The 27,291-nt window shown below is 39.7% G+C and overlaps 1 pseudogene; it reads right to left on the reverse strand.

Moving 5' to 3' along the window:
- Positions 1-948: 948 nt before the first annotated feature.
- Positions 949-27,291, reverse strand: part of LOC149198058 (splicing factor U2af small subunit A pseudogene) — a 122,496-nt pseudogene continuing 96,153 nt past the window's right edge.

A 27,291-nucleotide genomic window follows, 5' to 3' on the forward strand; every position in this document is an offset into this window, starting at 1 on the left:
TGTCTTAGGAGATAGACCCATGTCTTCCTTGTGTAGTCATCTATTAATGTCAATACATAGTGGCTACCGCCAATTGATAGTGTCTTCATTGGTCCGCATAAATCTGAGTGGATGATCTCCAAAGGTGTCTTTGCCCTTACCGACTTTCCTGCTGGAAATGTCTCTCTATGCTACTTGCCCAAGATACATCCTTCACATAGGCTGTTTGGTTTTTCTACGAGTGACAAACCCTTCACCATGCCTTTCCTATGCAGCAAATTCAAACCTCCAAAGTTGAGATTTCCAAATATCAAATGCCATAACCATTTTTCATCTTTGACCTTTGTTTGATAGTTCACTTGTGTGACAGCTGTCTCTTTTATTCCATCCTCCTATGAGTTCATTGATAGTTGTGCTTGTGCACCTTATTTCAAATCTGATCTTATTTTTGGGGGAAACATTCTATTGTTTTTCATCTGAACCTTTGCAATCAGCTATCTGCTTGGAGGCCTATCCAAAATTGTGCACTCATCATTTTTGAAAAAGACCTTTTAGCCCTTTTACATGATATTTCCAATGCTTATGAGGCTATGGTTCAGACCGGGGACAAAGTAAACATCTGAGATGTATTTCTTCTCCCCCTTCTTTGTTAGGATATTAACTCTTCCTTTCCCCATGACAAAAACTTTTCTATCAATCCCTAATGTCACTTCATATTTCACACTTTCATCTAGATTGGAGAACATTTCTATGTTTCCTGACATGTGGTTGTTACACCCTGAATCTAGATACCATATATCACTTTGTTTTTCCTATGCTACATTACAAGCTAAAAACATGCTATCATGGTTCTGATTTTCTCTTGTGAAATTTACACTTGGCTTGTTACTAATGTCATATTGCTTCTTTCCAAATTCGTTTGCATAATGACCATACTTCTTGCATTAATGACATTGAACATGAGATTTATCATACCTCTGACCTCATGCTTGATTTTGGCTTGGGCCTTGACTTGGATTTTGCTTGTTGTCCCTTCCACTTGAGCTTGAAGGGCTACTTCTTCCACCTCCGTGTGGGCTTCTTCCTCTTCCTCTAGTATATGATCTTCCTCTGCCTTGACCTTGACCAAATGATACTTGTGTCTTGAAGGCATGCTCCAATGAGGAGCTTGGTGCTCTATTCAATCTATGTTCATGAGAAATCAGTGATGCATTAAGCTCATCCACTAAGAACTATGAGAGATCCTTTTCTTTTCTATGGCCACAATAATGGCCTCAAAACTTGCTGGCAAAATTCTCAAAACTTTCTCAACTATTCTTATTTCCTCAAGTGTCTCACCATGAGACCAGATTTGAGTAACCAGCCCACTTACATTTGTAAAAAACAAGTCTATATTATCAGACTCTTTCATACAAAGTGTTTCAAAATCTCTCCTTAGCATTTGTAGCTTTGTTGTCTTGACTTTTTCCATTCCTTGGTAGGCTATTTGGATGGTGTCCCATGCTTGCTTGGACTTCGTTGCTTCTCCAACCCTTGAAAAAATACTTTCATGAACTGCTGGAAAATATAGAACAGGGCTTTTGAATCCTTCTTCTTGTTGTACCTCAATAGATCTTTTTCTGCTTGAGACAAGGCATTGTTTGTTGTTGCATCTGCTAGTTCTTAAAAACCATTCTCCACCAAATCCCAAATGTCTTGAGATGAAAACATGGCCTTCATTGTAATAGCCCAATAATCATAATTTTTTCCATTAAACCAAGGCATCTGAGAATTAGTCAAGCTTGTGCTTGATGTTGCCATTTCTGAGTGTAAAAAAACTTTTGCCATTTCTGAGTGTAAAAAAACTTTCTACCTTCTGGTAAATACACTTAAAAAAAAATTCTATGCTCAAAACAATTTTTAATTGCTAGTAAAAACACTTGTTTTTACACTAACAATATTTAACCCGCTATGATACCATGTTAGAAAAATAAATTTGCAGGGCAGAGGAACTCAGAAATCAGTTGCAGAATAGTAGGCAAGGTCGACTTCAATTGCCAAAAGGTAAATCTTTGGTTGCGGCAAGGATATCGCAACCACACAGGGATTTGAAGTAAAAAACAAAGTTCACTCATGACAAAACATAGTAAAATAAAAGAGGGTTGCAGAAATTTACTTGTGAAGGCTTAAGACCACATCGCAGCATAACATATTTTTGATTATAATATAAAACATAGGAAAATACATTGGCGTGATAAATTGGAGGCTGCTCCTCCAAGTAAAACGAAAAAGACTTACTACAATTTACAAGTCACTGGGTTGCGGAGTAAACTTCTATAAAACTCCGTAAAACTGGTTTTCACTCGCCCACCAAAATTTCCTCCACGATTTTCTCCTCACTACCTCACAGATTCTCGCTCCCTAACTTGCCAAACATGCCCAACATTACAAATGACTTTCACTTGCATATTTATCCTAACATACGAATTTTACTTTAATTACATGACATGGGCGATTTTAATACGCAACATGGGCGATTTTACATAGTAAATGATTTTCTGAACTTGCAGGTGTTGTGGAGTGTGGCAAACGGTCATCGAGTGAATGTTTGCCCATATTTATTTACCAATTTCATTAAATGCCTTTATCGTCTGTGATGTGTTGTGGAATGGTCCGCTCTGAACTTCTATTCTGACTTCTATCTTTCTGCCTACAAACAAAATCGTAACCATGTAGTGGTTGACTGGGCAAACAAGATGGTTGTCAGTTTGTTTAACGCATTGGTTTGGATTATTATTTCCAACAAAGATGTCGAACAACTTTCTGCACAAATCCTTATTTATCTTCTTGACATACATGGAATTGATGTAACCACCTCTATTGCAGTTATTTTCTTCAAACTTCCTACATGTAGCTTCATGAAAATCCATAACAGGGGAAAATAAACAATAATTGGCCGGCCATAATAAAACCTATCTTGCATGGCCTTCAAAGCGGCTGCCGTCTACACTTCTTCTCTAAATTGGACGTAAAAGTTTTTGACCATGTGATCTAAAAGTTATCACAAGTATTTAGGTTTTTGATCTCCCCAAACTTGGTGAGATCCGCGAAAATGTCTTCAAATAAGACCTCAAAATGTTCCTGGACTCTACGAGGATCCATGACCTTGCCCTACAGATCCAAGCCAGGGGTGATGTTGTCACGTATATGATACATCTTTGATATTAGAAGAGTGGGACATATGCTAGACTGGTTGTGCAGACGCAAACAACGATCTCAATCCAATCCAATACTTGGTACAGTACAATCCAACAAATGGGGAAATGTCATTTCAATTTCAAACACCTTCATAAAACCAACAATGTATCATAAAACCAATAGTGGATCTGAGGCATGGCATGGTGTTTCAGATTACATGGCTACATTTGCACCATTAATGAAATGCCTTTAGGTGTCCTCAAAGCCACGTTACCAATGGTGATATGGATCCTCTACGAGGATGGGTAAACGAAGCACTCCATAAAATGGAATGCTTCACGCTTTCTCGTGCTTGAGTTGTAGATCTGTTACTCAGACAAAGAATCTGCTCGCATATTACATTGAGAATGAATCTACGCCATTCATTTACAAAATAAGAAAAAAGGTTCAATGGTGCTCCATCAACCCGAGGTCGATATAGGAATGCCTATGGAAAATTAAGGAATTAAGGTGGAGTGATATATCTCTAGCGAGATTTAAGATGAAGTCATATATCTCAATCATGTTTCATTTCTCATGGGAGCTTATGGAGTGTGGTGAAATCACAGATAATTATTAATGTATATTTGTATTAATTTTAATGTGAGAACATGTGAAATTGTATTCTTAAGTTTTCATTAAAATGCATAGTTTAGCATTGACTATTTTCTGTCTTGTATCAATCAACTATAAATTATTAACTTTGGTACTTTTAGAGAACTACAAAAGAATCAATTATTTTTTCCTTATAAATACATGTAAATGAAGGTAAATAAAGACAGTTATAGTTTTTTTTTTTTTTTAATAAAAATCTTATTATAGGTACAATCTCAGCCTTTTTTTGTAGATGGAAACAATATCCTCATATGTTTCTCCCCCTGTCATATTCTCCCCCTTTGACATCAATAGCAAAGGGATGCTCTAGTGGGATGCAAGAGAGATGACCCCATATTTTGACGAAGATGTTCAAATGATTCTAGAGACAGGGGATTTGTGAATATATTTGCAATTTGTTCCTTAGTGTTGGCATACTCCATTTTGATATTCTTCTCTATGTTGATAAGTGTAGAAAGAAGGTCTCAATTTGACTTTGCTTTGGTCAAATTGAGAAAAGACAAATTTCCACATCAACAAACAACTTGGAGTTAGTTAACTTATGTGACACAGCTCTTGTCACTCAGTTAGCTCAGTGAATTCAAGTTAGAGGGCTTGGATTTTAGTTAAGAATGTGTGATTGCTGAATTTTAGTAATCCAGTTAAGTTATATCCAGTTCTGTTTAGTTAAACTAGTTTTGGTAGTTAATGGAACTAGTGGAGGGTCAGTTGTGGAGTGAGACAACACGCTAACTCAGTGATCATTCAGTTAATTAATTTCTACTCAAAATAACTAGTGTATGTAATGAATTCAAGTTCCTCCGCTGTGGCATAGATTCGAAAGCAGTGTAACAAGTAGTTGTAAACTAGTTTGAGTGTATAGGTGTTCCATGCAGTCAGATGATCATACAAATTTGGCCCTCAAAGACAAACTTTGAAACATTAATATGCAAAATAATGACACTATTCCACAGTGTCTCAACATATTTACACAAGGTCGAGATGAGATTAGAGGGGTTGGTGTGAATGTTGCAGAAGATGACCTGATAAGCCTAACTCTTATAGGCCTTCCAAAACGATGGCATGGCTACGAGAACTCTGTGAACGAGGGGGAGAAATTACCAAATTGGGAACGCTTATGGTCTGATTTGGTACAAGAAGAGATCAGGTGTAATACTAGAGACGGAACCTCATCCAGGGGATAAGATGAAGCAAATTTACATTTGTTGGAAAGGGAAGAAATCTCAAACCAAAATAGAATCTAGCCAAGGGGACAAGAAGAAAGACTTGTCCAAAATAAAATGCTTCAATTGTTATGAATTTGGGCAATATGCTACAAAGTTTCCACACAAAAATTCTAGCAAGAACTTAGGACGAGCAGTAGGTGAAGAATTGGATTCATAGTTTGAGCTAGACTTCACCCTTATTGCATGCATGAACAACATTGTGATGGGGAGTGTGTGGTACTTGGACTCAGGTGCCTCGTTCCACATGACATGGTGTAGAGAGTTTTTTTAGTGACATGGAGGAGAAATATCTCCAGATGCATATTGAGCTTGGGGATGACAGAAGGTACAATTCTACTGGGATTGGTACAATAACCTTTAAGAGGGAGTCGGGATCCCCTCTTCGCCTCAAAGATGTCATGTTTGTTCCAGGCCTAAAGAAGAATCTCATCTCTATAGTAGTTTTGGAAGACCGTGGTTATGATGTGATCTTTAGCAAAGGGAAATCATTCCTAAGACACATAGCCACTGGAAAGGTGAAGAAAATTGAGGTTCATGCGAAGAGGTTATATAAATCGGATGTGGAAGATTGTGCTACATTAAGCAATAAGGGAGAGAAAGAGTAGAGTCGTGATGTGAGTGAGCTCTAGCATAAAACATTGGTCCATTTTTATTATGGAACCCTAAAAATTATGAAAAAAATAATAAATGACCTACCTAAAGGAGCACTTGAGCAATAGGATGTTTGCAAGGGTTGTGCCTTGGGGAAATATGTAAAATCCACATTCCATGAATGAGACAACAAATCACATGCAACCTTGGAAAGATTCCACTCTGATGTATGTGGACCCTTTTCAAAAGCCTCCATTGGCAGACATAAGTACTATGCTATTTTTTTTATGATTTCTCAAGAATGTGTTAGATATTCTTCATGCAGAAGAAGGGTGAGACATTTTTAAAGTTTGTAGAATTCAAGGCACTAGTTGAGAAAGAGACTGACAAGAAGGTGAAGGCTCTCAGGAGTGACAATGGAGGTGAATATGTCTCGAATGAATTCAAGGGTTTATATGTGAAAGAAGGAATTCAAAGAGAGATGAAAACGCCTCACAACTCGAAGCAGAATGGGGTGGCTGAGAGAAAGAACGAGAGCATTATTGGAGCTGGGGGAGTTATCCTACATGACCAAGGATTACCACTACATTTGTGGGTAGAGGCATGTAACACAACAATCTACTTGTAGAACTGGAGTGCTCATCAGATTGGTAGTATGAATACAATGGAGGAGGATTTCTCGGGGAGAAATCTAGATGTGTCTCACTTCATAATTTTTGGAGCCTCTATTTACTGCCATGTCTCCAAAGATTCAAGGAAAAAGATTGAATTGATAACAGAGTTGGGAGTTTTTATGGATTAAACAGAAACTCCACATAATTACCGTGTGTACTTACCTTCTCGTAAAATGACATTTGTGTAAAGGGATGTAAATTTTGATGAGGAGAAAGTGATGTGGTGCTCTCTTGAGAGGGAGCTTTAGTTCCCACCAGAAGAGGAACTTTCAGCTCCTAGAAGGAGCCTTGGAACGAGGCTCGGGAAGTTGTGGAGCAACCATAAATGGAGGATCAGAGAGGAGGAAAAGTGGAGACATCCACTCAAGAAGAACTAAGAGAAGGTAGAAAAAGAACCAGGGAAGCTGATAAATTGGTGTGGGATGCAAGGGAGAATGTGGGAGCTCCTTCAAATTTGAGTAGACAATGGAGGTAACCTGAGAGGTACAATGGCTATGTTGGGTTGTGTTATATTCTTTCCACGACTAGCCCACGTAGTTAACCGAGGGGTTAGAGGGGGGCCAGAGCCCCCCCTTCGTTGCGCTAATTGCGTAGCGGGGGTGTCAGAGGGGGGTTTGAGGGGGGCAGGTAGCCCTCCTTTATAGGGTTAGGGGCAGCGCCCCGGGGTTTTTTTTTTTTGGACCCTATATTAGGTTCGGCGGACCTACCTATGGTTTTGTGCACGATTTTCGCACATGGTTTTGGACGGGATGGTTTTCGGTCCATGGTTTTGGATATGATGGTTTTCAATACATGGTATTGGATGCTTCAACATGTATAAATATGTATTGTACCATTGAAAGGAAAATAATGAGAAATCAAGCTGGTAGTCCCGGTTTTGGGATCCAGGGGAAAATATATCAGTATATGTGTTATGCTCTCGCATTGTTTATTTTTTGTGTTTTAGAATTTGTATGCAGGTAATTTTTGTACGGGGTTAAAACCTACATTTGGTATCAGAGCTATTTTGGCTTCAAGGGGACGCCTTTGTTACTGAGGGGTTGTACTCGGGTCTGTGGTAGACCCTGTTCAGTGGGAGATATGTGGGATCGATTCTGGTGGTGAAAGAAGATGGCGAGTGATCTGATAATCACCCTATGAGTGACCTCAGTTAAAGATTTATTGAATAAAGGTATTACAAACTCATGTGCTAGTGTGTGTGTCTATGTTATTTAAGCAACGGATCGATCAGATTGCAAATACATAGACACTTGAAATGGAAAGACAACAGAGAAATTCAGTAAGAAAATACAAGAACACAAGAAATTAATAAGGAGTTCACCCTATCCTCCGAGGCTACATCTCTGGTATCGCTCTTAGTGGTGGCCTTATCTTATTGCTTCTTAAGCAGAGAATTACAATGCAGGAGCTAAATATGAGTCTCTTGAAGTAGATTTGCTTGGCAGGGTGGTTCTTGGATTCCCCAAGGCACTGGAGTGCATAGACTCTTTTGCCTACCAGCTCTTTGACCTCTCTGGTCTGACAGATCCCCTCGGGGATGGCTTGAATCTCTCAAGCTCTCTGGTGATTGACGCTGCCTTTGGTCAGCTTGGCACTAAGTCTTTTTACTACTTTTGCTTCACTCTCTTCTTTTCTTCTTGTCTTCCGTCTTCCTCTCTCTCTTTGTGTCTTCTGTTTTCTATTCATGGCTTTAAGGTCATCCGATCTCATGGTTGTTCGGTTCCTCTTCCACCTCTGTCGGATCACCTTTTGTAGCTATGCTTGGAGTCCCCTATTCGGCGTCATCATCAGGCTCACAGGGTGTGGCCGCATGTCCTCTTGTAAACTGCGCTAGCTTGCTTCATCAGTTCAATTCTTCGGTTACGTCGTGGAATGAGTCTTCCTCCACTGTGGTGGTCAAAGCGAACCTCAAATCCTTCTAAATCGCAGCTTATTCCCTCATTAAATCCGGTCTTGTCATCGGGAACGATGTCAACCGTCAGATCTGGATCCCCCAAATCCAATGTTGTCCGCTCATTTCGCGTGGTTAACTTTCTCAACTGTTAGTGCATGATGAGCAATGATTGTCTCTCTCCTCTGCTCGCCACGCGTCGGGTGCTGAGTGGGATCGCTCCAATTTCACCAATTTCGCTTTCCGCTCAAGGAGCCCACAATCAATCCCACTGGTTCGGAGCAGGTCCCGCCTTTTAGCTTTAGCCTTTTCCCCACAGTTCTTGGCTCTTCCATGCGACCGACGCTCGGGGCTTCTCCATTTTGAGGGTTTTTGCCCAGTGATGCGTGAATAATTGCGCATCAAAAACCTCCTCTGTTTCCTGATATGGGCCTCATAGGGGCTAATTTCACCTCCCGCACAGTCTCCATGGGCCTCGGTCAGCGTGCTTTGATCAAGGTCCTCATCGTTCCACATTGGCTGCCACTACCACTGGTTTGAGGTGTTTTTGATCGCGGTTTTGAATTCTTTGAAGTCTGTCCCGACCTAGTACAACCATGGTTCTTTTGATTATTCTTCATGGATCTAATTTGGATCACGACCTCCCACTGAAAAGCTTTTGGACCACCAAAAGTTGGTTTTCAAGTATCGACTAAGTGAGGGTATTGCTTTCTCACTTGTCCAATGTCAATCCACTTTGCACTGCTTGGCTTTGAACCTTTGAGCCCAATCCTAAGGTACTCCACATCTCCCCTGCACGTTGTCCTCACCTTCCTATCTAGCACTGCGTCTTCTTGCAATTCATTAAGATATTCAGGTAACAGGTCATCAATAGAAGGCAATTGACTCTGCTCTTCAGGGTCCTCAATCATTGAAGGTTCAAACAATCTCAAGAAATTTGCATTTATGACCGAGTAGATGTGCATGTAAGCTGGTAGATCAAGGCGAAAAGCATTTTCACCAATCTTCTCAAGTATCCTAAAGGGTCCATACCTGATAGGATTTAGCTTTTTACCTTCACCTTGCATCTTGTCCTTGCTAATATACAGCCATACCTGGTCACCAACTTGAAAACTATGCTCCATACGATGCTTTTCATGCTTAGCCTTGTATTTGGCTTGGCTCTTTTCCAGCTGCTCCTGTACTGCCTGGTGGATCTCCTGGATCTGTTCAATGAACCTAGTTTCCTTGTCCACATCACTGTGTCCATCAACCATGGTATCTTTACCAAAGAAAAAATCCAAAGGAGACCTTGGTGTGAACCCAAAACAAGTCTCAAAAGGAGATCTCTGTGTGGAAGAATGCTTTGCTCTGTTGTAAGGATGCTACACATAACATAAATGTTCATCCCAAAGCTTAGGATGTTTGCTGCAATATCCTCTCAATAACAAGATCACTGTCCTATTAACTAATTCTGTCTGCCCATCAATTTGTGGATGAAAAGTTGTGCTTTTCTTTAGTTTGGTGTCCATCAGTTCCCACAAACTTGACCAAAACTTCCCCACAAATCGGGTGTCTCAATCAGATACAATAGAAGTGGGTAATCCAAAATGAACCCATACATGTTCAAAGAACAATTTTGCAGTCTATTCAGCTGCAATCTATTTATTACAAGGTATAAAAATACACATTTTGTTGAACCTATCCACAACAACATATAGATAATCATGACCTTTCCTAGATTTAGGCAATCCTCCAACAAAATCCATCGAAACACTTTCCCAAGGGTGAGAAGGTACTGGTAAGGGAGTGTACAAGCCTAGTTTTCTGTTGCTGGGTTTTCTTTTAGCACACATAGGACACCCTCTTACATATCTAGAAACTGTCTCATTCATTTTTGGCCAATAACAAAACCTTTGTAGCTGTGCAACTGTTTTACTTACCCCAAAGTGACCTGATATCAGAGAAGTGTGTTAGGGCCCTATACTACTAGTGTAACCCCTTATTGTTATTAGTATAACCCACTTATTATATTGATGTACCCATGTAGTGCCCATATTGTTACTATTATGCCCCATAGAAGCCCACTATGGTTATTATTGTGCCCTTATATTATTATTGTTATGTCGGCTCTGATTATGTTATGACCCCTTAGACTCCTATATATAGAAAGGAGGTCTTTTCATTTGTATCATCCAAGAATTGTTCATTTATGTAATGTAAAGGAGGTTACCCCCTCGAAGAGGCTGAATTCTAAGGCATTGATCTATCTTTTCTATCTTTTCTTGAGTTGGTTTCATGACATTTGGTATCAGAGCTTTGGATTCTAGGGTTTCGCTGCTCCAAACAGGTCATCGTGGAATTTTCACTATAACTTTTCTTCTGTGATGCTTCAGAAGTTGCAAAAAACACCCATTTGAGAAGAAATCTCGTTGAACCTTGGGTCCAAATTTCGGAGCTTTTCGTGTGATATTTGTGGAGATATGATTTGAGGAAGTTGGTCTTTTTGCAGACTCCTGAATTAGATTCAAAACAGGTGACCTGGGGAAAATCGTCATAACTTTCTCTCTGGGAATCAAATTGAAATTTCGTAAGAAGGTACAGAAAGAGGACGGACTATAGTTTCTTATATATCTCTTTCAGAACCAAAGATCAAAAATTGTACACGTGGCACTTCATACAAGTTTGCTCTTCTGGAAAGGTCTATAATCAGGTCATCTTGGGAGATTGTGCATAACTCTTTCTTGGAGAATCTAATTTGGATCAGACTTGTGGCATTGGAAATAGGACGCAGAGGGCTACTATAGGTCACAATTTCAAAACTTAAAGATCTGAAAGTACAGAGTTACAGTCGTTTCAAGGTCGAGCTCCTAAAATCAAGAAAAAACAAGATGAGGAAGTTTGATGGCAAGGATCCGGTAAATTGAATACTTCAGATGGAGTAATATTTTGATCTACATGGTGTACAACTGTTACAAAAGGTATGTATTGTATCTTCATATTTAGAACCAGATCAATTTTTATGGTACAAATGGCTTTGTTCTCGTAAACAACTTGTTACATGGTCAATTTTCACGGAGGAAATGATAACACATTACGAGGATACAAAGAGCAACACCTTCTTTAGAGCAACACCACAACAATTGGAAAGAGTAAAAGGGCTTTGTGACATATTGGAAAGAAAAATTATGGAAACCAGGAAGCATACCCCTCACAACTATAAAGATGGAAGTGTTGTTTCTCCTAGCCTTCCACAACCTACAAGGGTTACACCACAACAATTGGAAGAAAAAAGAGAAAAAGGGCTTTGTTACAATTGTGATAGCAAATGCACTAAAGGTCATAAGTGTTCTGAGAAGAAATTATTTTACATAGAATATGAAGACGAGGAAGAAAAGGATCAAGAAACAATAAAAGAAGAAGATATACGCCAGGACCCCACCCCAGAGAAAGAAGAAATGAATCAGACCATATCTTGTAAAGCATTGGCAAGAATTACCACTCCTCAAACTCTCAAGATAGAAGGACATATCAAGAAGAAAAAGGTGAAAGAAGTGAAAGATCACATCGATAAAGAAGAAATGAATCCAACCATATCTTGTAATTCATTAGTCGAAATTACCACTCATCAAACTATCAAGATAGAAGGACATATCAAGAAGAAAAATGTTCAAGAAGTGAAAGATCACATCGAGCATCAAGAAATGAATCTGACCATATCTTGTAAAGGATTGGAAGAAATTACCACTCCTCAAACTCCAGAGATAGAAGGACATATCAAGAAGAAAAAGGTTCAAGCAGTGAAAGATCACATTGAGCATCAACAACAAGTTCTCCAAATTTTAAATGATAACGCCACTTCGGTGCAAAATCAAACGAAACAACAGGTAGATAAACATTGTAGTGAAAAATGTTTTGATGTAGGTGATTGGGTATTTTTACTGCTACATCTCAATCAAGCTATTTATGAGAAGCAAACGTTGGCAATACTACATGCACTTAAAAAATGGCGACCTTACCGAATGGGAAGACTCTTCAAGGATGAGGATGTGGAAGCATTGTTTTGTGCTATTTATATTATCCAACTAGATTGGATAAACGAAGCAAGGGTTGAATGGAAGAAGGACGAAGAAGTATGGCCACTTATTCAAAAGTTGCAAAAGATCCCAATTCAAACAATATTGCCAGAAATTGAAGAGGAAGGAAAAATCATATTGGAACCTGGAGCAATCACAGAAACAAGAACCCGACAACTACGAAATCGATCAATTTCAGAGTATCTCATCAAGTGGAAGAACTTACCCACTGAAGATTCCACATGGAAGGACAAGAATTTTATACAGAAGCATCAAGAACTACTCGAGCGTTGAGGACAACGCTTTTTGAAGGAGAGGGGCATGTTAGGGCCCTATACTACTAGTGTAACCCCTTATTGTTATTAGTATAACCCACTTATTATATTGATGTACCCATGTAGTGCCCATATTGTTACTATTATGCCCCATAGAAGCCCACTATGGTTATTATTGTGCCCTTATATTATTATTGTTATGTCGGCTCTGATTATGTTATGACCCCTTAGACTCCTATATATAAAAAGGAAGTCTTTTCATTTATATCATCCAAGAATTGTTCATTTATGTAATGTAAAGGAGGTTGCCCCCTCGAAGAGGCTGAATTCTAAGGCATTGATCTATCTTTTCTATCTTTTCTTGAGCTAGTTTCATAACAAAGTGTGTGCTTCCCTAATTATATTTATTCTCTCAGTTTGTGGAATGCAGAGTTTCCCACAATGGTATAAGAGTCAGTCCTTCACATGATAATCCAATTCTTCTACTTTTTTGCCTTGACTCAAAGTTGTATATACATCTTTAAAGTCCATATCCTTAGCATATTGTTCAATGTAGCTCTCATGTAGTACACAATTATTCTTAAGTATGGTAGATGCATTTATAATGGGTCTATATAACATGTCTGCAACTTTGTTATGTATGCCCTCTTTATATCCGATGACTAAATGAAACTGTTGTAGAAAACCCATCCATGTGTAGTGTCTTGATTGCTACAACTTAATTTGGGAGTGTAAATATTGAAGTGGTTGATGATCAGTATATATTACTGTTTCTTTGCCCATTAAGTAATGTTTCCACTTTTTCACACTCTGAACTAATGCATACAATTCTTTATCATATGTAGGATACTTAACTACTGCAGGATTAAAAGTCTCAGAATGATAACATATGGGTTTACCGTGCTATGTCAACACTGTTCCCATGGCATAGTCACTGGCATCAGTTTGGATCTCATATGGTCTTTGCAGATCAGGCAGTGCTAGTACAGGTGTTGTACTAATCTTTTCTTTCAAGGTGTCGAAGGCTTTCTGATGTTCTCCTCCGGCAGTGCTAGTACAAGTGCTGTACTAATCTTTTCTTTCAAGGTGTCAAAGGCTTTCTGATGTTTGCCTCCCCACTGAAACACCTTGTTCAATCCTGTTAAAGCATGTAAGGGAGCTACAATTGAGGAAAAGTTAGAAATGAACTTCCTCCAATATTGTGTTGCTCCTAAGAAGCTTCTCACTTCTGTAGCAGACTTGGGTTTAGGCCAGTTTACAATGACTGCCACTTTAGAGGGATCTATTTTCAATTCACCACCCCCTACTATATGACCCAAGTAGTTTAGAGATGTCTTGCCAAATTCACATTTTGAGAGTTTAACATAAATTTTTTCTCTTTTCAAAACATCTAGTGTCTACTTAACATGCTTTAAATGTTCTTCCCATGTTTTACTAAAAATCAGAATGTCATCCAGGTACACAATAACAAAATCATCAAGAAAAGGTCTGAGTACATCATTCATTAATCTCATGAAAGTAGCAGGAGAATTAGTTAAACCAAAAAGCATAACCAACCATTCATACAATCCCTGCTTTGTTTTGAAAGTAGTCTTCCATGCATCTTGCTCTACAACTCTTACTTGATGGTATCCACTATGCAAATCTAGCTTGGTGAAATAAACAACTTCCTTCAATTGATCTAAAAGATCATCTATGTGAGGAAGGGGATAACGATTTTTTATTGTTATCTTATTCAGTGCTCGGTAATCAATGCACATTCTCCACGAGCCATCTTTCTTTCTCACCAAAACGATTGGTGAGCCACATGGTGATGTGCTAGGCCTGATGAACCCTTTCTCGAGCAACTCCTGTACCTGCTTCTTGATTTAAGCATTCTCTAAAGCAGACAACCTGTACATTCCAATGTTAGCCAATGGAACATCTTGCTACAAAATAATATCATGTACTATTCCCTTTTTGGGTGGCAGATCTTTAGGTTCTTGAGATAAGACATCATACTCTGAAACAACCTTTTCTATATCAGCTTGCTGTTTAGCATTACAACCCTCAAATACATTGGTTTTATCAGGTTTCTTTTTCTTCACAACCATCAGTAAGAATTGTTTGCATGAATTTATCATTCTTTTCATCTGCCCTGAGTTTATGAGAGTATAATTATTCTTGAGCTTATGAGCTCTTACAAAGTATTCGATTCCATCTTTAACAAGTAGATACTTGTTCTTAGCTCTATAGAAGATAGCCTTTCTATCATACAAGTAAGGACTTCCTAAAACAATTCCACATATATCCAAAGGAATTATGTCTAACTCAACCTCATCTACAAATGCTGATCGAAAAGAAAACTTGAGTTTGCACTGTCTAGTCACTTGTAGTTGTGCTTTATCATTCAACCATCCTAATGGGTATGGTTTCTTATGAGGTGTAGTTGCTAATCCCAATTTCTTTACAATTGCTTCAGAAATTAGATTTACTTGTGAGCCACTATCAAACAAAGTATCAATCTTTTGATATTTGGAAACAACTCGAATATGGAAAAGCTCATGTCTTTTTCTCTCATTTTCTTCATCAATAACAGATTGAGCAGAATTACTAGTAGATGCTTCAGAATTCTTACCTTTTATACCTGTGGCTGCAATAGTTGTTTCATCTCCTGAGTTTGACCCCAAATATTTCTGAATAGCTGCAACGGTCTTCTACTTCTTGCCCTCGGACTTCTTAGGTCTCAGCTCCGGATGCAGAATCCAACAATGTTCATCATCATGCCCATCCTTTTTATAGTGAGCGCATGAAGCTTTGCTTTTCTGTGCAGTGTTAGCCTTCCTTGCTTTCCACTTCTGCCTTCTTTTCTCCTTGCTCTTGCTTGCAGTGGGTTGGGATGGTCCCCCAACTTCTAGATCTCCATTCTTTCCTCTAGCTTCTAGATGAGTAGCTTGTACATATATCTCATCTATACTAGTGGGATTAAACATGAGGATGGTATGCCTCATGTAGCTATGTAGACCACCAATGTACTTCAAAAGAGTTTCTGGTGAGTCTAGTGAGATTCCTAGAATCAATGCTCTCTTTCTAAATTCTTGAGTGTACCCTTGCACACTTTTCCCTTTCAACTATTGAAGGGTTTGCCAACTCATCATGGCTTTTTGCATGTAGGCCAATGGATAGAACTACTTTTTAATTGCAGAAACAATGTCGCTCCAGACAGAGATAGTCTTACCATGTCTTTTCATATCAGCTTGGGTTCTTACTTCCCACCAAACCAAGGCAGTGCCTCCTAGGCATAGGCTTGCCAGCTGAATCTTAATCTTGTCTGAGTCGATGTTCTATACTCTGCAATACACATCGATTTGTCTAATCTAATTGTCTAACTTTTTAGCATTTAACTCTCCATCATATATAGGAAAATCAAATTTAACATCTCGTTTGATCAAAGATGCTTTATTATTATGCACAGGGCTATTAGGAGGTGTGAGAAAGCTTTTCTCTCTCCCTTTTCCTTTGGAGTGATCATGGAAGTGAGACTCATCTTCTCCTTTATCTTGTTTAGACCCTGACGAATCTTCATCCTTATGCTTTCTAAAGTCCTTATACATTTCTTCTACCATAGACTTTATAGCTAGGAAACTTTCTATGAATTGAGGGTCTGGCCCTACAGAACCTTCCTCTGACATTGTCTTCCGAGGATAGACTCTCCCAATTTCAGGATTCGTTTCGACCAACTTTTCTTCTCCTAATTTGAGCTTTGATATAGTGAGCATTCAACAGCGAAACCAACACAAGCTTTTCTAGCCTTACAACCTAAAGCTCTGATACCACTTGATCTAATAATCACCCGATGAGTGACCTAAGTTAAAGATTTATTGAATAAAGGTATTACAGACTCATGTGTTGGTGTGTGTGTGTGTATGTTATTTAAGCAACGGATTGATTAGATTGAAAATACACAGACACTTGAAATGGAAAGCTAGCAGAGAAATACAGTAAGCAAATACAAGAAAATAAGAATTTAATAAGTAGTTCACCCTATCCTCCAGGGCTACATCTCAGGTCTAGTTGTCAGTCGTGGCCTTATTTTATTGCATCTTAAGTAGAGAATTACAATGCAGGAGCTAAATATGAGTCTCTTGAAATAGATTTTCTTAGCAGGGTGGTTCTTGGATTCCCCAAGCCACTGGAGTGCACAGACTCTTTTGCCTACCAGCTCTTTGACCTCTCTGGTCTGAAAAATCCCCTTTTGGATGGCTTGAATCTCTCAAGCTCTCTGGTGCTCAACGCTGCCTTTGGTCAGCTCGACCCTCTGTCTTCTTACTGCTTTTGCTTCATTGTCTTCTTTGCTTTTTGTCTTCTGTCTTCCTCTCTCTTTGTGTGTCTTCTGTTCTCTGTTCATGGCTTTAAGGTCATCCGAGCTCATGGCTTTTTGGTTCCTCTTCCACCTCCGTCGAATCACCTTCTGCAGCTGTGCTTGGAGTCCCCTGTTCGGCGTCATCATCAAGCTCACAGGGTGTGGCCACATGTCCTCTTGTAAACCGCGCCAGCCTGTTTCATCGGTTCAATTCTTTGGTTACGTCGTGGAATGAGTCTTCCTCCACTATGGCGGTCAAAGCGAACCTCAAATCCTTTTAAATCACAGCTTATTCCCTCATTAAATATGGTCTTGTCATCGAGTGTGATGTCAATTGTTAGATCTGGATCCCCCAGATCCAACGCCGTCCACTCATTTCCCGCGGTTGACTTGCTTGACCATTAACGTGCGATTAGCGGCGGTTTTCTCTCTCCTTCACCCGCCACGCATCGGGCGCTTAGTGGGGTCACTCCAATTTCACCAATTCTGCTTACCACTAAAGGAGACCCCGATCAATACTATCGGTTTCGGAGCGGGTCCTGCCTTTTAGCTTTAGCCTTTTCCCCACAGTTCTCGGCTCTTCCATGCGACCGACGCTCGGGGCTTCTCCATTTTGAGGGTTTTCGCCCAGAAATGCACGATTAATTGCACATCAAAAACCTCCTCTGTTTCTCGATCTGGGCCTCCCAGGGGCTAATTTTTCCTCCTGCGTAGTGTCCATGGGCCTCGATCAACGTGCTTTGACCGAGGTCCTCGTCGTTCCATACTGGCTGCCATTACCACTGGTTTGAGGTGTTTCTGATCGCAGTTTTGAATTCTTTGAAGTCTGTCCCAACCTGGTATAGCCATGGTTCTTTTGATTATTCTTCATGGATCCAATTCGGATCAGCAAGTAGTGGAAAGATAGAGATCAAGAAATTTAATGGTCAAAGTTTTGAGTTGTGGAAACTCAAGATGGGGGATCTATTGGTGGACAAAGCGCAGTGGATCGTGGTAGATACAGGTACTAAACCAATGGGAGTATCCAATGAAGAATGGAAGAAGTTGGATCAGAAGGCAAAGAGCAAAATAAGATTGTGTTTCTTAGATTCAGTATTGCTGAATGTACCAGGGGAAGCTACGGTGAAGGATTTGTGGGACAAGTTACGGATTTTGTACCAATCTAAGTCTCTAGTTAATAAACTATTCCTACGAAATATGCTGTATAACCTGAGGATGAAAGATGGAGACTCGGTGACAGAGAATTTGAATGCATTTAATGCTATGGTAATTCAGAATGGTAATTCAGTTATTATCTATTGATATTAAAATTTCAGATGAAGATAAGTGCATCAGTTTGTTGTGTTCTCTATAAGATTCGTGGGATAGTCTAGTTATTGCAATAGGTAGCAATGCAACTGCCTTGTATTTTTATTAAATAGTCTCATCCTTGTTGACGGAGGAGATGAGATGAAAAAATATGGAGAGCTAGAAAGGTGATGTCTTGTCTGTACAAGGACGGTCCCAAAATAGAAACAAAAATAAGTCATCGAGTGGGAGATCTAAATCTCCAAGAAAACCTGTAAAGGTGTTCTGCTAGAAATGCGGAAAGGAAGGGCACTACAAAAGGGATCGTAAATCTAAAGCCTCCAAGAAAGGAAAGGGATTTGATGATGCTCCTTCTGCAGAGGCAAAAACCACCTCAGATGAAGGTGAGGATGTGTACTTGGCTTCTTCAAGTACACATGTAGATCATGAGGCATGGTTGACTAACTCAAGTGCATCCTTTCACTTCACTCCCCATAGAGAGTGGTTCTATGAGTATGAGGAATATGATGGTGGTGATGTCTTCTTGGGGGATGACAGGAAGGCTCGAATCATTGGTCGCGGAAAATTAAATTTGAAGTTGAAAGGTGGAAGGGTTAGAACACTTCCGGGTGTTCTGCATATTCCTGAATTGGCCAGAAATTTGATTTCTGTAAGCAAGCTGGACGATGCAAGTGTAAAAACAATGTTTGAGAAAGATACCTGCAAGGTGGTTCGGGGAGCACTGGTATTGATGTGGGGAGTTCAGATTGGAACTCTATACAAGCTGCAAGGTAGCATTATTATTGATAGGTGCAACAGTTCTGTGGTTCCTGAAAGTGGAGCAAAAAACCTAGTGGTATCTGGAGAAAAGACCATGCTATGGCATCAAAGACTTGGATATAATGGAGAGAAGGGCCTTCAAATACTTCATGGTAAAGATATGGTATAAGGTATGACTAATATCTCTTTGGATTTTTATTTCTGTGAAAATTGTGTATATGGGAAGTAGAATTGGGTGAGTTTCCCATCTGGTGGTAACAGGGTGAAACATATATTAGAGCTTGTGCACAGTGATGTGTTTGGACCTGTGAAGGTTCCATCATTGGGTAAGTCTATGTACTATGTATCATTTATAGATGAATTATCAAGGAATACATGGATATATTTCCTTAAGAAGAAGAAGAAGAAGTTAAAGGTGTTGAGGACAGATAACGGTGGAGAGTTTTGCAGTAAGGAATTTGAAGAATTCTGTAAAAAGTGTGGTATATCATGGCAGAAGACTACTCCATACACACCTAAGTAAAATGGAGTTGCATAAATAATGAACAAGATGTTGATGGAAAGGCTAAGAAGCATGTTCAGTGGTGTCGGGTTAGGATAGGAATTCTGGGCAAAGGCGGTGGAGACAACATGTTACCTAGTCAACAAATCACGTTTATCAGCATTGGAGGATAAGACTCCACAAGAGGTATGGACTGGTAAGAAACCCTCTCTTTCACATCTGAGGGTATTTGGATGTGATGCATATGCACATGTTCCAAAGGAGAAAAGAACCAAGTTGGATAGTAAATTTGAAAAGTGCATCTTTATTGGGTATAAAGATTGTTTAAAGGGTTATAAGCTTTCGAACCCAGTAACAAGGAAGGTTGTGTACAGCCAAGATGTGGTGTTCAGAGAGGTAAAACATATTATTAAACATGAATTCCAACAAAAGGAGCCTGAGAAGATAGAGTTTGAGCTTAAGGAGGAAGAATCAGACTCTATAACAGAGGAGGAATCTGAAGATGAAGAGCCACAAACTCCGGGTTTCAGAAGATCAGTTCGAGAAAGAAGGCAGCCAGAAAGGTATAGTCCATCTGCTTTTTGTTCAAATTTTTCTTTATCTATTACTGACAATGATCCCATAACTGTGAAGGAAGTAATAGATTCAGAGGATGGAAAACTCTAGAAAGAGGCCATGGTTGATGAAATGGAATCTTTGCACAAAAATGATGCTTGGGATTTGGTGGAGTTGCCGGCTAGAAGGAAACCCATCGAGAGTAAATGGGTGCTCAATAAGAAGATAAATGCAAAAGGAATGGTGGAGAAATATAAAGCTCAGTTGGTAGCAAAAGGTTATTCCCAGTTGTCAGGAATTGATTTTGGTGATATTTTTTCTCCTGTTGCCAAGGTAACTTCTATTAGATTAATTTTATCTCTTACTACTGCTTTTGATTTTGAGGTAGAACAGATGGATGTGAAGACAACATTTCTTCATGGGGATCTGGAAGAGGAGATCTACATGAAGCAACCTGATGGCTTTGCGGTGAAGGGAAAGAAAGAACTAGTATGCAAGTTAAAGAAGTCTATTCATGGGTTAAAAGAATCACTAAGGATGTGGTATCAAAAATTTGATACATTTATACAGGGAATTGGCTTCACTAGAAGCAAATCATATCACTGTGTGTATTTTAAATTAATTGGTGACCATATTATTTATATGGTCTTTTATGTGGATGATATATTGATGGTTGGAAATGACAAAGAAATTATCCAGGATTTGAAGACCCAATTATCCTTCAAATTCGACATGAAAGATCTTGATGCTGCAAACCATATTTTGGGCATGGAAATTAAAAGAGATCAGGCAAAGAGGAAGCTCTGGTTAAACCAGAGGAAGTATGTCGAGACAATACTGCAGAGGTTTAATATGTAGGATAGTAAACCAGTGAAGGTTCCTATTCCTATAGGTGTGAAGTTATTTTCTGCACAGTGTCCCAAGACACAAGAAGAGGAAGAGGACATGTCTCATGTTCCATATGAAAGTGAAGTGGGTAGCCTAATGTATGCAACGGTCTATACTAGACTAGACATTGCACATGCAGTGGGAGTATTGAGCAGGTTTATGTCAAAATCAGGAAAGGAGCACTAAACAACAGTGAAGTAGGTTTTCAAGTATTTGCGTGGCACTAGTGATTATGGCTTGTGCTACCAAGGAAGGCCAAGATTGGACAACGTGTTGGATATTCATGGCTTTGTTGATGCAGACTGGGCTGGAGATCCGGATCAAAGAAGATCTACAAGTGGGTATGTTTTTAACCTATTTGGATGTGCAGTCAGTTGGACAAGTAAGAAATAATCTGTACTGGCACTATCAACTATAGAGGCAGAATACAGGGTAGCCACTCATGCAAGCAAGGAAGCAGTTTGGTTGCAGAGATTGTGTTCAAGTATGGGGTTAGTACAGGGAGCTATAAGGATAGATTGTGACAACCAAAGTGCAATTTTTTTGGCAAAGAACCCTGCTTACCATTCAAGGACAAAGCACATTGATGTTCAGTGTCACTTTGTGAGGGATATGATAGAAGACAAAAAGGTGTTGCTGGTAAAGATGGACACTTTGAAGAACACTACAGGTGCATTGACAAAATCTGTGAGCTCTGAGAAGTTCTCTTGGCGTAGAAAAACAATGGGTGTTGCAGGGCTGGATAAATGACTAAGCTCTCCTATGGCCCCCTGTCGAAAGAAAACAACAAGTGGGAGAATGTTGGGTTGTGTTATATTCTTTCCACAACTAGCTGACATAGTGAACCAGGGGGTTAGAGGGGGGCTGGAGCACCACCTTCGTTGTGCCGATTACGCAGCGAGGGGGTGGCAGCTCCCCCTGTCCAGGGGGTTTGAAGGGGGTGGTATCCCCCTCTACAGGGTCTAGGGCAACACCTTGGGAGATTTTTTTTGGACCATATATTAGGTTGGGCGGACCTACCTATGGTTTTGTACATGATTTTCACACATGGTTTTGGATGTGATGGTTTTCGGTCCATGGTTTTGGACGCGATGGTTTTCGGTCCATGGCATTGGATGCTTCAGCATGTATAAACATGTATTGTAACATTGAAAGGAAAATAATGAAAATCAAGCTGGTAGTCCCGATTTTGGGATCCAGGGGAAAATCTATGTGTATATGTGTTTTATGTGTTATGCTCTCTCATTGTTTATTTTCTATGTTTTAGTATTCGTATGAAGGTAATTTCTGTACAGGGTTAAAACCTATTGTTGGCTTGTTGGGGCTTGACCCAGGTTCGGATGTGATTTAGCCAAACAAATCCCGGTACTACTGGCCCTTTCGGCAACAGTCTGCAGAGCGCGGACTGAGGTCTCACCTGAAGTAGTATGGGAGGATGCTAAAACCAGGTTTCTGTACCTTGGAGATGTATGATGGTTTCAAGTGGTCCGCGGTTCTACCTTGCGTGCACGTCGCTACGCACACTTACCTGTACCTTGCAGCTTGAGATGCTGCCTTTATGCAGCTCTACTCGGGGGCCGAATAATGTTATTACCCAAGTACTTACTTGCAATCTAATATTAGTTGATTAACTGAACTTATTTGTACACTTTCATATAAGTGCGTGCAGTAAATAAATAGTATAATTTCCAATGATATCAAACATGTAATAACTTAAGAATAGACACATGAAATTCAGATAAAACTTCTCTTTATTATTCTTCTTCCTCTGGTTACAAACTCTATTTCACCTTGCAAACTCAGCTGTAGGGGTCCACACACTCAGTTGCAGACTCTAGTAGGCCTCTGTGCACTCAGCTGCAGAGCCTTTTCCTACTACTATGACCCAAGACCCACTTAGACTCTTATTTTATGCTATCTTATTCTATCCATTAGATTCTACCTTCGTATGATCCCTTTACAACTCAGAGCCTCGCTCTATTTATACAATCCCATGGTCTGCGGACCATGGGTAGGCCGACATTATACTCAAACTTAGGGTAGAAAACCTTATGACTCTAACATACATTTCATGCCTACAATTCGTGGAGCTTTACAATAATATCACTCAAAACTTGGGCTTTGAGCCCCAAAACATGCTGTGGGGGGATTCCATGCCCAACAGGCCCCCAACACAAACATCGTGACTCGCCCTCGAGTCACTCTGTCGGTGCGGCGATCTTGGCGTGGAGTCCCTCCAACTGGTCCTGAACGGTCCTGGTGTCCGCCGCGCATTGAGCCGCTGCTTGTTGAACCTACTGCATCCGTTCCTCTGAGATGATTGTGGCTGAATTGTTTCCTTACATTTACACCAGTGTCTACTGCATATGATTATAGTCCCGCACCTTTGTCCAACTCCTTGGGTCGTGAAGACTGTGCTTCGGTCGGCTAGTCAGATAGCCGACCCACCTGTGTAGGGCTTCAAGCGGTTGCCATTTACATTACCTGGGAAGGGTTCCCCATTCAGTTTGACTAGCTATACCGTGCCACCGTCTGTGACCTCCTTAACCATGTATGGTCCCAGCCAATGCATTCTGAATTTTCCTGGAAATTTTTCAAACTTACTGTCATACAAAATAGCTAAGTCATTTACCTTGAAGGTGAACAACTTGATATGGTGGTCGTGCCAAGCTTTTTCACACTGCTTTTGTACCTACTAATGAAATCCAGCCAAAAACCATTCTTCCTCAAGTTATTCCAATTTTCGATTCATTCCTCCAGAGCTTCACAGTCCGTCATTCGTGTCAGTGCTGCTATTCATAGACTAGGTACGATATATTCCATCGGCATGATAGCTTCCACGCCATAAACTAGCCAGAAGGGTGTCTGTCCTGTCAAATTTTTGCATGTTGTTCTGTAAGGCCATAGTACGACAAGTACGCATAAGTCCAAATCATTTCGCTGCGCGTTTCACACTTTGGTTAGCACAGTCTCTAGTATTTTGTTGAAAGCTTCTATAGTCCCATTGGCTTATGGGTGGTATGGTGCACTTTTCTGATGATACATGTGGAATTATTCTGTGAGCGCGCTGATAGTTTTGTTTAGGAAATGTGTTCCACAATCACTAATTAAGATTTTCAGACAACCAAAGCGGGTTAATACGTTTTCGAACAAAAACTTCATAGCCATGCAGTCTTTGACCGGTTGCACTTCCGCCCATCGTGTCAGATACTCTATTGCGGTGATGATGTAGAGCGCGCCCATCTTTCCCTAAGGTTTGATCGGTCCCACAAAGTCAATTGCCCATTTCTTGAATGACTGTAGTGTCATCTATGGAGTTAATGGCATCTCGTCCCTTCGTGATGGTTTTCTAGTCCTTTGACATATATCGCAGGTCTTATAGTGTGCTTTCGAATCTTGGTGTAGGGTTGGCTACCAAAACCCTCTCTGGAGAATCTTTTGTGTAGTTGCTCATCCTGCATAGTGTCCTCCTGCAGTGCCCCCATGTGCTTCCGCGAGGATCTAACTTCTTTCAAATTCAGGTACATATCTTCGCAATATCTCATCATTTCCCATTTTGTATAGGTGCTCCCTGATTACAGAAAAAACTGTCGCGCGCACCACCAATTCCTTCTACTGTTGGACAGAGTATTCCTTTGGCGCAGTCCCTGTTGTCATAAAATGGATTATATATTCGAAGTTCTTGTCTGTGACGTGCACCGCAAAGAGCTATGCATCAGGTAATCCTTCCTCCAAATTAGTGGGTTCCTTGCTTGTCTCAATGCGCAATAAATGGTTTGGTCCCACGTTCAGGCGTCCCGGCTTGACTACGACCTCAAAATCATATTCTTGGAATAATAAAAGCTGTCTTCATATGCGCCCCCCCAACATAGGCTTATTGACCAGGTATTTCAGCGTAGAATGGTCGGTATACATCTTGAAATGTCCTCCGAGAAAATAATGTCGGTATTTTTTGAGCGCGTACACCATTTCCAACCCCTCACGCTCGGTGGTGGAATAGATCTTCTCTGCTTTGGAGAACCTTCAACATGTAAACGTGATAAGGTGATCCAAGCTTTCCCCACCCTCCTGTATGAGCACTACTCCTAGCGTGATACACGATGCATCCACATGGACATGAAACTCCACATCCCATTTTGGGAAGACCAGGATTGGAGCGGAGGCTTCTTGTCTACTGACATTTTCTAATACTTCTATTAGGTTCCTATACCAATAGGAGTCATAATTTTTGAATGGCTAAGAATAAACCTGTAATATGTACATACCTTTGCTTTCTGCAAATGTTTTCCATATTCAAAAAAAAATAAAAATGTAAAGAGGGTATGTCCTAAAAGAAAAATCAAAGGACAAAAAGAATAAAAAAGGGTCAAAAAAGATGAAAATATGAACCCCAAAAAAGAAAACACCAGGAAATTATGTTAGTCAAAATTCCACTACTATTTACTTTTTATGCAAAATAAATGATTGTGTGTAGTTTGTAACCTATGCCACAAGTCCATGCTAGTCAAAATGTTTAAACTTGGCTATTTCATGCTTATAGATAGAGAAATACATTCTGACCAAACAGTGTAATCTTGGCAGATAAGTAGATTAGGTATAGTAAATAAAATGAGCTCAACTGTTTAATCTAAGCCCTTGAATGTAATAAGGTTAGACTTAGTTAGATTACCATTGTAAAGAAAAGAAAAATGTTTTGATAAGGGTTTGCTAGCTTAAATGCACCCTAATAAAGAGAAGTAAAAATGGTAGGATGAGTAGATGGGTAAGTAGTAGAAAGGTTGCAGAATTGTAATAATCGTTAGAGAAAAGCATATCTATCACCCTCATCATGAAAATTCCAAGTATGAATGAGAAATTGGGCATGCATTAAGCTTACAAAGTCAACTGATTAATTTCCCCATTCATTTCACCCTTAATTTTACTAATTTCCAATAAGCAAAGTCTTAAGTACCAAAAATCTTAAGTCAAAGGGGCTTCGAACATTTCTCTAACTTCTGGAGGGACCAAACCCTCGGCCCAATGACTTACATGTCCTAAGTACTAAAAACCCCCTCATAAACCTTCACCCCCTTCAATTCATTCATATTCCCAAACAAATCCCTTTTCCTAAGAAAAACAACGTTTTCCTAAGAAAAAGTCATTTTCCCCTAATAAACCCCTTTTTCTAAGGATAAAATCTTGTTATCCTAGGAAAAGTGATCACCTCCATGAAAAGACCCCTTTTCTCAAAAAACCCAAAAAAAACTTTTTAGCCTAAGTTATAATGTGTTTATGATAAAGCAAGTTAATTATATTCATTACACTTAGCACTAAACCCATTCTCCGCCATTATCATATTAATTTTTAACACACACACACACACACACACACACACACACACACACACACACACACATATATATATATATTTATTTATTTATTTTTTCCCAAAGCCAAATAACCTTTTCCTGTATAGTTATAAATAAATCCTTTTTATTAATATCCTGCCCTGAAAGTTTGAAATATAGGCATTATAATAACAAAACCCGACAAACGAGTTAATTAATCCATCAATGATTAATTAATAATCTAACCCTCCGCCAATAAAATCACCCCCAATGCCCTAAACCCACCTTAAACCACCATTTTATTAAACTCGTCGTGGTTAAATATTAACCGGACCCCTCCATTACCCTCCACACAACTCCCAAGCCCGATTACCGTGCGATCACCTCCCCTTTGATCCGACAGTTATTAACCATATCGGGTGGGCCCGACGTCTGAATGTTACCCACCCGATATGAGTGGTTTTAGGCCGAGCCCCCGTGCTACATGTCATTCATTCTATGGAATCGGGCGGCCTCCTCCTAATACTGCCAGGCACCCAAAGGCTGTGCGAACTAAACCGCTTACCGCTAGTCCGCTACACACCAAAACGACCACTGTTCACCTTACATGCAAAAAGTTGACTTTCGCGCATAAACCAAAAACCCTAGTTTTTCTCGTTCTCGCTTGTTTGTGTAGTAAAACCCTATGTAACTCTTTTGCACCACCTAAGGCCTCTGCTAAACAAGTCAAACATGGTTTACCTCCCGAAATCACTTTGGACTTACTCCATAGACCTATAAAGATTGATAAAGCCATTAATGACCCTCCTTGTCAACCCAACATTTTCCTAATAGTTTGTTTTGTTTTACAGGCGATCAAAAGACCACAGCCTTGGATAAACAATGTTAATACTAGTCATAAGATCTGTTTACTCTGAGATTGTTATCAAATCTATTCAAACAAAGATGGAAAATAAAACATACAGTTAAAAGACAAGCAAAGGAAACATGGAATTAAATGTTTATTGTTGAAATAGATAGTAAAAAGCTAAAATATACAGTGAAGGTAAAAGGAAATAGTAAAGAATAGTCAAAGTGTATCAGGGTTA

The sequence above is a fragment of the Pinus tabuliformis genome, chromosome 2_2 (assembly GCF_031772625.1).
Source record: "Pinus tabuliformis cultivar Carrire ecotype Pingquan chromosome 2_2, CPIR1, whole genome shotgun sequence".
NCBI lineage: Eukaryota > Viridiplantae > Streptophyta > Pinopsida > Pinales > Pinaceae > Pinus > Pinus tabuliformis.